This window comes from Medicago truncatula, chromosome 3, assembly GCF_003473485.1.
Source record: "Medicago truncatula cultivar Jemalong A17 chromosome 3, MtrunA17r5.0-ANR, whole genome shotgun sequence".
In the NCBI taxonomy this organism is placed as follows: domain Eukaryota; kingdom Viridiplantae; phylum Streptophyta; class Magnoliopsida; order Fabales; family Fabaceae; genus Medicago; species Medicago truncatula.
Genome location: NC_053044.1, coordinates 14,660,258 through 14,672,865, shown reverse-complemented (window position 1 = coordinate 14,672,865; position 12,608 = coordinate 14,660,258). Strand labels below are relative to the sequence as shown.

Here is a 12,608-nt window from a genome sequence, read left to right as displayed (position 1 = left end):
CCAGACCACCTCGTTAGGAGAGAGAGCCATAATCCGCTGTGAGTAGGACCAATTCTCCGAGTTGTCATGGAAAGAGCTCGGAAGGTGAGAAATAAACCACCTATATAGGAGAGGCACGCAGCAAAGGATATACCCACGACCTTTGAGAGTCCGGTCATGGATAGCATGGTATGTGTTAGCTAGCAAGGTAGGAACCGGATTCTTGGAATGGAAGATCTCAATAGCATTCATATCCACAAAGTTGTCGAGATTCGGAAAGAGAATGAGCCCATAGATAAGCAATGCAAGAATAGCCTCGAGCGTGTCCTGACAAGTAGTTTTGAGATTAGCCTGTTCAAGTGGATACTTCGAAGTGAACCCTCGGATGTGAGACTTGGTAGTAAGATGATTGGAGACATCGGAAGTCTTGAGATAGAGATCCTTAGCAATAACCAAAGGAGTAAGAGAAGTCCTGGGACCGGTGAAAGGCGTCTTCTCGGCTATAGGTGAATCCAATAAGTAGGAATAAGCCTCAAAAGTAGGGACCAACTGGAAATCCGGGAAAGTGAAGCAACGAAAACTCGGGTCATAGAATTGCACTAGAGTGTGCACTAGCTTCTCTTCAACATTAGTCCGGAGAATAGTAAGCAAACCACCATATCGGAGTCGGAAACCTGTTTGATTCTTAACCTTGAGTGCCAAATCTCTCAAACTAACCAAATCAACCTCCTTGAGCTTGTAGGATTTAGTCTTCTTCATACCTGTAATGTTTACAAAGTTTTTAATTTGTCCAATCCTTCGATGAATGCATGAGAAAAATTTATGTATGAATGCATGTATGCATGATTGTTTTTCAATTACAGAGAAAACATGGAGGGTTGAGATTAAAGTCGAGGAGCCACGGGCGGACACGGTGCCCGGTAAACTAAGGCTTAGGATAATAGTAACCAAGGTTCTAATCAAGTTCCCAAACTGCAACCTCTCTTACGTATATCATGGTAGCACGGGACAACGTCCGTTCCATGTTTATTCGCAAGAAGGTCTAGCTTGAGTGTAGTATCGCATGACGACTAAAACTCGAGACAACACTCGGTTTAGCCACCGCACTACGTCCTAAAAAGGCCAGGGAGGGTTTGGTAACTACGGTTCATAGCATCGTCGAACAATTGAAAGCAAAGTGCCTAAGCATGACAACACACGCCGACAATATTACTTCCAAAATGCCTCAGCTATGTGAGATTGATCGCATAACCCAATACACGAGGCAACCCTCGGATCGAATTGTCGATTATATCTCTACCTATTCATAAGTTCACTCAGCCCGGGTATAGGACTTTTGATATTCTCACCCCACACGTCAAATGAAGATAAACAAGTATTCACATATGTAAACAATAAAACAAAGCGTAAATATAAACTAAGGAAAACTAGGCGTGACCCGCTTAAAAAAAGTCCCCAGTGAAGTCGCCATTTCTGTTATCGCGATTTTCGGGTGTCAAGTCATTAATCAGGCTTGAACCTTTCAATCTTTGATATTCTCTATTTTTTCTTGGGAAGGGCAAAATTGAGAAAACCCTTAGAAATTCTAAGTTCGGGGGTCGTTTTCGCTACAGGAAGGTGTTAGGCACCCGGAACGATTATGGTATTCCATAAGAACCGTTCTCCTAAGTTTCTTTCTACGCTTTATTTTTATTGCTTACTTATTAAAAAAAGAAGTTTTATTTGAGTGAAGAATGGGGGGAGAGAAGATGATTGAGATTTTATTTTTACTTGGCTTGGAGGAGTTTTAACTCATTGCCTACGTACCCTTTTAAGGGATCAAAACCAAACGTAGTTCATTCTCGAAAATTGTTTTTGTTTTTGTCGGTTGATTTTAAGTTTGAAAAGAAAAAAGAGGAATTTTGAAGAATGGAGATGAGAGGCCTCAAGGGCGTGAGATTTGGAAAATGTGATGGGGAATTAGTTATTTTGCAAAATAAAGTCTAAGTATGATTAAAATTCATTAAGATTTTTACTTAAGAAAATAAAAGGAAAATGAGGAGTTTTGACTCCTATTTTGGAAAAAGGTTTTCAAGTGAGGTTATTCACATTTTTTGGGAAAATGATTTTTGTCTAAGCGTTGTAAAACCTAAGCATACATCTAAACATACATTCCCTAATCATGCATCTAGAATATCCATGTGGGGTGTGTGCATGTGTCGGTGCTTGTGTCGGTGTACATCACTTATAGTGTCCATAGTCCTTTACATCGAGTCCTAAATACATGCTATGGTCTTGCAAGGATTTAAAAGATGAATTTAAACTAGCCTAAAATATTACATAACCATTGGAAATACAAAAAAAAAGAAGAATTGCAAGAAATAAAACCTAATCTAATAGAAATGAGAATGATGTGGTGAGATGCTATGAGATGAGTGAAACATGAGTCAACAATGTTAGCAAAACAAGATGAAAAATATAACATGAGTGATAGGAAAAAGTAATCAATTGAATATGAAATAGAATGGTGAAGAAATGGTGAAAATAACCAAGACATATTGAGAAGAAAAGTTGCTTGATCCAGGGAGGGAAACCCTAGATCCAACGCTCAGGATTGAAGGGATTGGACCGGTCTTGAACCGGTCCGGTTCAGTTGTCTATATATACATGTTCACACCGGTTTTTTCATTTTGACAAGTTCTTTCTCTCTCTTCTCTCAATCTAGTGAGAGAAGCTCTCACCTCTCTCTTCTTCCCTCTCGCCGGATTCTGGAAAAATGGTGGAAGATCTTCATCTTCTCCGGTGAAGCTTGTTCCTCCGGCGTGGTGGCCGGCCGCCCAAGGGCGGCGACGCCGCCGCCGGAGCTGATCGAACTTCTCCGTTTTCAAAATTTTTTATATTTTCAGATATCCTTTTTTGTCCTGAACACGAATATGGCACTAGATTTTGCATGCAAGGTTTGAATCAACGTAGATCTGAATTTTGTGTTTGCGGTTTTGAATTTTTTTTTTAGATTTTGTAATTTTTTGAATGTAACCGTTCAAACTCTTATGGATCTGCACTGTTTCGTCCTTGTTGATACTTTTTAAGGCAGAAAGATTCGGTTTCAGTGTTACCTGAGACTTTGATTGGAGATTTCAACGGAGATCTTCGGAAAACTTCGTCTTGTTGCTTTATCGCTTTGAAACTGAAAATAAATCGATGTTTTCCACCGGTTTGCTTTCTTTATCTTCTTCGCCGGTTTGAATCTCTAATTGCTTCCCTCTTCTTCTTTACTTTGATCTCTGTGATCGGTGCTTGAGTCTGCCGTCAACAATGGCGGATTCGCGCCTTGAATTGCAGAGGTAAAGGTTCAATGATGATGATTCTGTGTGAATCTCTGAGAACAGCAACGAATTCTATTGCAATTGGCTTTGATTTGTGGTTCTGGAAATTTAGGGTTCTATGAATGTTCTTGGTGATTTCTCTGTGATTTTCTGTTTTGATCTAACTGAATGGAGAGAGAAAGCTGAGATTCGTTTTTTGTGATGTGTCAATGATTCTGTGGATCTGTGCAGAATAAAGCTATTTATAGACTGCCATGTGTATTCCTGGACCAATGAAATGGTGACACCTGTTATTGGACTTGGTTGGCTCGGCCTTGTGCAAATTTGTGATTTAAGGACCTTTCTGCAAAAAAGTGAAATTGAGGACTAAACTGCAATATAAAAAAAAGGACTAAAAAGTAATTTTAAGAATTTTTGGACTAAAATGCAATTCTGGAAACTATTTGAGGGACCAGAATGTAATAAAAATAAAATTGAATTAAAAATTGGTAAATTGAACAAAACGTAAAGCGAAACAAAAAAAATAAAATCAACAAAAGGACTAAAACGAACCAATTACTGACATGAGGTATTTTAAAATACCTCCCTGTCGAAATTTTGATAGGAAAAGACCAAAATGCCCCTAGGGACTAAACTGACCCAAACTGACTCAAATGCAATTTTTGAAATGATTTTTAAACAAAGACTCAACAATGATTTGTACAGACAAGTTGAAAAGACTCAGAGGCAAACACAGGGACTAAAATGGGTTCCACTGCAGGAAATGACCAAAATACCCTTTTGTATGATTTTTGAAATAAAATGCAAGAAAAAGTAATGCGATGTTTCAGAGAGCTCTTAAATGACTTATAATGCAGGAAAAGACACTTTGAATAATTTTATGCAAAAAAATCGAGCTTGAACGTAGTTTGAGACAGAGACAGTAAAATATGCAGATGAAAAGAGAGTAAAGATTCAGAGTAAAACAACAGCGAATCGACAAATATCAGTGTTTAAAAAAGAAATTTGAACGAGTATTTTTAGGTCCAAAATCAGGGTATAACACAAACATATTCACAACATCCAAGTTAATAGAATATAACAGCGACAAGTTTACGAATGTGACAGGCTACAAATATGACAATTAAAGTGTTTGAAATATTCACGCATCAGAATCTTTAATGTTAGCGACGTCAAAGTCATTAAGGGAATAGATCAAATTTAATTTTACAATATGAGCCAAACAAACATTGTCACAAGAAGACAACATAAAACAACGTCGCACCAACACTCAAACTCGTAAATAATAGTGTACCTTTTGGATTATAGGTACTGTGGTGCACATAGTATCATGGATAACTAGCAAGAGACCCGTACTCCGCACAGTGAAGTATGAGTTATGTGTCAAATCGCATTTGTAACGTTGTTTGCATTGAGAAATAACAAAAATAAAATCTATCTATTCTCTAATTATGATTTTTTTTTGAAGAAATCTATATACTAATATAAAAGTTAATGTCCCATGAATTTACCATTTTGCCCCTATAAGGGGCAATTTGGTAAATTACAAAATTGTTGAGTTTTTTTTTTTTTGAAGTTTGGCCTATGAATTTCCATTTTTGCCCCTAACCAAATTTTTTATTTATTTTCTAATTTTTAATAAATTTTTATTTTTTTAACTATTTTTAAATTTTTTTCTCCCAAATTCAGTTGCTTCTACATTGCCGTTGTGGGAGATTAAGGTATCGTTTGATCCGACTTTTTTCAAACTTCTCTACATTTTTAAAGAGAAGTTAGACTAAACACAATATCAATTAAGTACTTACTAAAAAAAGAACATTTTTGGAACGCATAAAATTGAATGGAATGAGCTTTGACCAGAAGCTGTTGAATGTTACTTTAAAAAACTACTTCTCGACAGTTTATTTCACAAACACCTCTTTTCAACTCACGCTGGGAATCTTTTCTTTATTTTTTAATATTATATTTCAATATATTTTTTTTTTCCATTTAACTTTATTTTTTTCAACCGTTCCATTTAATTTTTTAAGGAGGTTCCATTTAATTTTATTTTTTTTTCAAAGAAATTTTATTATCTTTTTATCACTTATATATTTAATTTCAATATCGTTTAATCATCACAACCTCACAAATATTTTTATTCATGCTGTCATTTAATGATTCTAAATATTCTTATTTCCTTTCTTCAACCTTGCGAATATACACACACACATTAACGCTTAGAGTAATATTTTATGTCTGTCTGTTTGTTTTTTTGTTACGCTAATGCATATAGTTTTTTTGGTGTTGCTTGGTTGAGTGCTACCTCACCAATTTTTTTTTAATTATTTTCCAATTTTTATATTTTTAAAAACTTTTAACTATTTTACAATTTTTATTTTTAACTATTTTTCAATTTTTTCTCCCAAATTCAGTTGCTTCTACACTGCCGTTGTGGGCGAATAAGATACCATTTGACCCGGTATTTTTTTCAACTTCTCTACATTTTTAAGGAGAAGATAGGCCAAATACAATATCAATTAAGTACTTACTAAAAAATGTACTTTTTTTAATGCATAAAATTGAATGGAATGAGATTTGGCCAAAAGTTGTTGAATGCTACTTCAAAAAAATACTTCTCGACAATTTATTTCACAAGTATCTCTTTCAATTCACGTTGGGAACCTTTTATTTTATTTTTTAATATTATATTTCAATATATTTTTTTCTTCCATTTAATTTTTTTTAACTGTTGCATTTAATTTATTTAAAGGAAGTCCCATTTAATTTTATTACCTTTTTTTCAAAGGAATTTTATTATCTTTTTATCATTTATATATTTAATTTCAATATTGTTTAATCATCACAACCTCACAAATATTTTTATTCACGCTGTCATTTGATGATATCAAATATTTTTATTTTCTTTCTTCAACCTCACAAATACATACACACACATTAGTGTTTAGAGTAATATTTTATGTGCGTCTGGTTTTTTGTTACGCTACTGCGTATAATTTTTTTGGCGTTGCATAATGCGTATGATCATTTTTATAAAATTTTGATTTTAATAAAAGTAAAATTGTAGATGTCTTTTCTTCAAAAAAGGTGTAGATGTCTTTTCTTCAAAATTGTAGAAAGAAAACATAATAAGATTTTGTCAAAGAAAACAAAGATTATGATAGCTTTGGGAGAGAAATTCCAATTAGTTAGAGTAATTTCGTAGAAGACTAACAAATAATCACAAGCTGATTTGGTTAAGAGTTAAATTATAGTTTAGTTATACTATTGTTCAAATCCAACTTAAATTAAGCCTTCATTGATTCCAAAAAAACAGCATATAATTGATAACATCATTTTATTTTACTTTAGATAAACATTAAATGCAAAAGTGTGGAGGGAAAAATTAGGTTAAAATTAGAGATAACATTTTTGCATAAATTAAATCTAGGGTTAATATAGTAAAGTCACAAGAAAAAATAGGTTAAATCTAGGGTTAATATTACGTCACGGATTAACATTTAGAAATAAGAGATGACATTTTGCATAAATTAAATTTAGGGTTAATATAGTAAAGTCACACGAAAAAATTAGGTTAAATTTAGGGTTAATATTGCGTCACGGGTTAACATTTAAAAATAAGAGATGACATTTTGTATAAATTAAATCTAGGGTTAATATAATTTGTTTAGTAAAATTAAGGAGAAAAATTAGAAGCGATTTGTTTACTTTGATTTCCCTAACAATAAACGTTAACATTTTGATTAAATTAAATAGGGTTAATACTGTAAAATTAAGCAAAGAAGTAAGGTTAAATCTAGGGCAAAATTTTGCGTTCAAGTTAACTTTAAGGAATAAGAGATTACAATAGTTGTTATGTTATTTTTTATGTAGTGCTTTAGGCTCTGTGTTGCAAAATTTTGGTTTACGCAGCTTTGATTTTCACATTTATAAAGAACAACAATTTTTCGTAATTTATAAGATTTCTCCTTCGGAGCTAAATTTTTTAAAAAATACGTTATTCAACCCGTGCTTCGCACGGGTTTATAACTAGTTGTAATTATGAAAGTTAATAGCTAGTAAATTACAATTTTGTTCCATCTTAATTTTTTGACACCGGAGCATATATTTACCATTTTGTATATTTTGTAACAGAAAATCCTATTTAGATGAAAGAATTAGCTTTCAAAAGATTGATGTGATTTTATAACAAATAATTCTTTTTATATGGTTGTATCTAAGCAACTTAAATTACTTTTTATAAAATGAATTTATTACGATAAACAAACACAAAATATATTCTGATTTATTTACTTAACAGATATCTTTTTTCTTCTTTTTTTAATTCAACTAATTTATGGCGTGGCCTAAAATTAAATAAAAAACCAATGTATACTGACACGGCCTGACAGCATGTGCCAAATCATCGTTGACTAGATCAAAATTAATCAAAATGATGAAATTTGAAATGGGGCTAAAACTTAGGGGGCAAAATTGTTATTTTTGTACTTAGGGGGTCAAAATTGCAAGTTTTTGAAAGTTGGGGGGAGTGCTCTTTAGCCTAATATATTTAGTTAAAAATTTGTATCAAATCCATCATCTTATATTGTCGTATTTTTGCATGTTTAGACAAAGGGAATATGGGTTGACATTAATTGTTCGTTCTCCTTTTTCTCTATCATGATTTGTTACACGGATTGTTTTTATATTTCGTTCCATATAAATATGAAATTTAAACATTGCAAGAATTAAAACACTAAACAAATTATAGTGCTAAATTAAAAGAACGAGTAATGAACGAGTCAAAATCACCACACCCATGTACAAGCATCATTTATTAAAATCCAGACGGATATCAAAGAAATACAATTGATCAATAGGAAATAAAGGTTGTTTTATTTAAAGTAGTAGATGCATGATAACATGCATGGTTGGTTTTTAGTTTTTGAGACATATCATTCTTAAGTAGAAATTTCCAAAGCTGTTTTCAAGTAGTCTTTTTCAATAGTGTCCGAAAATATTTTCAGACATATTATAGTTGCATGATTCTTAAGTGGCAATTTCCAAAGCCATCTTCAAGTAGTTTTTTTCATTAGAGTTAGAGGCCATCACCCGTATAGTCAATGCAGATCATTCCAAATATATTAGAGTTATGGAGTTGCCGCATGGATTCGACTCAAATATTGAACAATCCCTACCATATCTTGCACAATGCCTTGCTTCAACGTTCTTCGTCTGGATGATTACTACAAATGGCAAAGGAAGTTAAAGTTGGAACCGATACACATCTATGCATATAACGTATATATTTAGGAATGTTTGGTATTAAATTGAGCATGTAGTATACTAATTTTTCATTAATTAAGAATATTTTACGAGTTCCTAACATATAAATATATTGGTGAGAATGATGAACACAAAGTTAAAAAATATATACATACAGAATGTGGTGAGCATGAAGACAGCCAAAGTAACGAGCTTAACATATAAGTCATTGTTTGATCAAAATAAAGAATAAGCTAAAATTATTTGTTATGAACTTAGCTTAGTATTGTAACAATTTGTAGAGAGGTCTATCTATATACTAGCAGACACTATAGCTCCCTACGTTAATTATTAGGAAAAGTGAAATGGCTATGTTTAATAATTTATAGAGGGGTCCATATACTAACTGACACTATAGCTCCCTTATTAAATTGATCATGATATTTAACAATTTTGTGGTATCCTTATGAAATTAAAATTGTTTCATTCCCTTTCATCAAAAATAAATATTAACTTCCCGTACAATAATTAAGCTGCTTGATGGTGCTTCACAATGTTTATATAAAATCTCTTTTCGGCGTGTTTTCGTCTTATAACTGAAAAGCCAAGGCTCGTGTCCTATAACTGAAAACGCAAGGCTTGTGAATAATCACATTAGTTTTACCTTTTAACTAAAAAACAACCTTGTCAAAAACAATATATATATATATATATATAAACAACATTCTATCGAATATATCTAAAGACACAAATTCAAAATTATTAAAACAGAGCTTAATTCTTGGTTAGATTTTACTTATCTCTTGGTCGAACTCAAATTATCAGTGTCTTTTTCCTGTGAATTGCAGGATTGCACAAAAAAAAGAATCTTTAAATTATTGAATGTTAAAATCTTTTTTATTCTAATCCGTTACGAGTAGAGTCTACAAGGTTTGTTATAATTAAAAAATAAATAAAATTTAAGAGCATTGTATATGTTAGTTATAGTTTTTTAATTTAAATATGTATTTAGTCCCTACGAAATTACAAGCTTTCAAGTTTAGTCCCTATAAAAATTTTATTCACTTTTTGTAACAGCCCGTTTTTCCTAAAATTATTTTAATTATTTACTACATGTGTACTTATTTATCTTAGTTTGTATTTTATTTGGAATAGTGGATTTTTGGCCTAGAAGGGTATTTTAGTCATTTTTAGACTAATGGGTATTTTGATTATTTTGGAAGTAAGGGTAAATTAGTCATTTCATTAATCTAATTTTTGGTATTTTAGTGAGAATAACTATTTTGACTAAGTTACTAGTGAGTTGGGGTATTTATTTAGAGATGGTAATTATTAGGTATTTTAGCGGATTAAGTGAGTAGTAACTTTTGAGAATTAGTTAGTAAGGATGTTGAGTTCATTATGACAATTAGAAACCTAACCCAATTAAGAGATCACTATATAAGAATAATTCTTATGAGAAAACTGATGAGTCATTTATTGCTTATTTTTATATGCTATTTTGTTTAATTTTAATTAGATTTTATTTTATTTTATATTAGTATTATTTCCTTTTTAAGATAGTTTACTACAAATTGCATTTTATTTTATTTCAGGAATGAATATTGGATGGATTGAGTCTTGGAGCAAAAGAAAGGGACTTGGAGCTGATTGAATGCAAAAATACGAAGATTCGGAGACAAAATACGTCTCCCCCAAAGTCAGAAGCTTTGCACGGCCAGTGCCACCCTCCAGAGTCACTTTTGCTGCTTTTGCTTAGATTTTAAGCTACTCTATTTTAGCCCGCAGTTTCTTGTGGAACATTCCAGTAATGTAATTGCTTAGATTTTAAGTCGAATGTATGCTATAAATAGAGTAGCCATCCATCACAAATATTCATCTTTTCTTGGAATTCAATAAGTGACAATTGCTTTTCTAATAAAAGTTCTTTTCTTTTCCATTATTTTCTCGTCATTTACTTTTATGCTTTCTCTCTTCTTCCCCATGTCTACGATGAACATGAGTGAGTAGACTACTCCTTGTCTTGGGATTGTTGGATAAGTCTAAATGACATAATCCTAATCAAGCCAAGCTCTAAGCCTTAATTTTATGTAACCCTAGTTTCTTATCTAAATTCACCGCTTTAACATGGATCAACCATTATCAAACTGTGGAAACGAAAGTGGAGGGTTTGATAATTGTTTATCCATCATCTCAAATATCAATTCATAAAATGAAAGTGGAGCTTTGATATTCGAACAAGTGAATTTAGACAAGGATTGCAAAGGCAGCGAAATAGTCTTTGCAATCTTTGAGACATATAGTTTCGATCTTCAAGGGAACTAATAATAATCAAGTCAGCGAAATAGGCTTGGTTGTTAGAGGAACCAAAATCTAATAGTAATCAAGTCAGCGAAATAGGCTTGGTTGCTAGAAGAACAAAAGAGAAACTGTCTTGAGAAATTAGGTCTAACATAAAGTTATAAGCTTATAGTTTGGTTTGTGAAGGACTTGTCATTTAGATGAACCAACGATCCCAAGGCTCCTTTTATTATTATTATCTTTCAAACGCTTGAAAACTCCAACTTACAATTCTTTTCTCCTCTAATCATTATCAAAGGTTAATTGAATTAAACTACTCCCTGTCGGAACGATACTCTTTTCATACTACTTCGGTAAGACCGTGCACTTGCGGTTTTATCTCATCAAGTTTTGGCGCCGCTGCCGGGGAGTAAACTAATCTAATTAACTCTTTCTTTGTGATTAGAACTCCTTCTTCTCCCTCTTCTACTTCTTTCTTTCTTTATATTACCATTAACTTCTTGGGTTCTCGATTTCTTATGCGAAGAAGTAAAATTCTCGGAGAATTTATTCCTGAGATCGAAAGATATTTGCATAAGAAAAAGAGAGAGGCACAAAATAATATTGCTATGGCTGAACGCACTCTTAAAGAGTATGCTACTCCTTCAACGGAAGAGCCACAAGCTATTATCGTGTACCCAACGGTTGAGGGTAACAATTTCGAGATCAAGCCTGCACTACTCAATTTGGTGCAGCAAAATCAGTTTTCTGGATCACCCACTGAGGATCCAAATCTCCATATTTCTTCCTTCCATAGACTCAGTGGCACTATAAAAGAGAACCAAGAAGCCGTAAGACTTCATCTCTTTCCCTTTTCCTTAAGGGATAGAGATAGCGCTTGGTTCCATTCCCTAGAAGTCGGTTCCATCACTTCATGGGATCAAATGAGGCGAGCATTCCTTGCCCGATTCTTTCCCCCTTCTAAAACCGCCAAACTAAGAGACCAAATCACGTGGTTCAACCGAAAAGATGGGGAGTCTCTCTATGATGCGTGGGAGAGTTTCAAGGAAATGCTTAGACTTTGTCCCCACCATGGTTTAGAAAAGTGGCTCATAGTCCACACTTTTTATGATGGCCTAACATATACCACTAAGATGTCTGTTGATGCAGCTGCAGGTGGAGCACTAATGAATAAGAACTACACGGAGGCTTATGCTTTGATTGAAGACATGGCTCTGAATCACTACCAATGGACCAACGAAAGAGCCATTACCGCCTCTACTCCATCCAAAAAGGAGGCAGGTATGTACGAGGTCTCCGATTATGATCACCTCGCTGCTAAGGTTGATGCCTTAACTAAAAAATTTGAAAAACTTAATGTTAATGTTGTCACACCTTCTGCTACATCTCTTCCTTGTGAAATCTGTGGTATATTTGGTCATATTGGTGTTGATTGTCAGTTAGGTAGTGCTACTAACAGTATTGAGCAATTAAATTATGCTCAATACAACCAAGGAACGAGGCCAAATCAAAACTTTTACAAAATCCCTCAAGGTTCCTATGGGCAAGTAGCACCACCTGGCTATACAAACAACCAGAGGGTGGCTCAGAAATCTAGTTTGGAAGTTCTGTTGGAAAATTGCATGATGAATCAGAATAAACAACTCCAAGAACTAAAAAGCCAAACAGGATTTCTGAACGACTCTCTCTCCAAACTCACTACCAAGGTTGATTCTATCGCCACACACACTAAAATTCTCGAAACCCAAATCTCCCAAGTGGCCACCTCTTCTCAAACAC

At 33.4% G+C, this 12,608-nt stretch overlaps 1 long non-coding RNA gene and 1 other non-coding gene across 2 annotated transcripts; both read right to left on the bottom strand.

Annotated features, from left to right (window-relative positions):
- Window positions 1–8,142: 8,142 nt before the first annotated feature.
- LOC112417957 (uncharacterized) lies at window positions 8,143–8,850 on the bottom strand. Its single transcript, XR_003008316.2, has 2 exons — window positions 8,705–8,850; window positions 8,143–8,509 (listed from the first exon to the last, which is right to left on the bottom strand). It is a non-coding gene; the product is annotated as an uncharacterized lncRNA (long non-coding RNA).
- A 2,950-nt stretch (window positions 8,851–11,800) lies between these two features.
- Window positions 11,801–11,907, bottom strand: LOC120579785 (small nucleolar RNA R71). The gene has a single exon (XR_005645530.1). It is a non-coding gene; the product is annotated as a small nucleolar RNA R71 (small nucleolar RNA).
- Window positions 11,908–12,608: the final 701 nt, after the last annotated feature.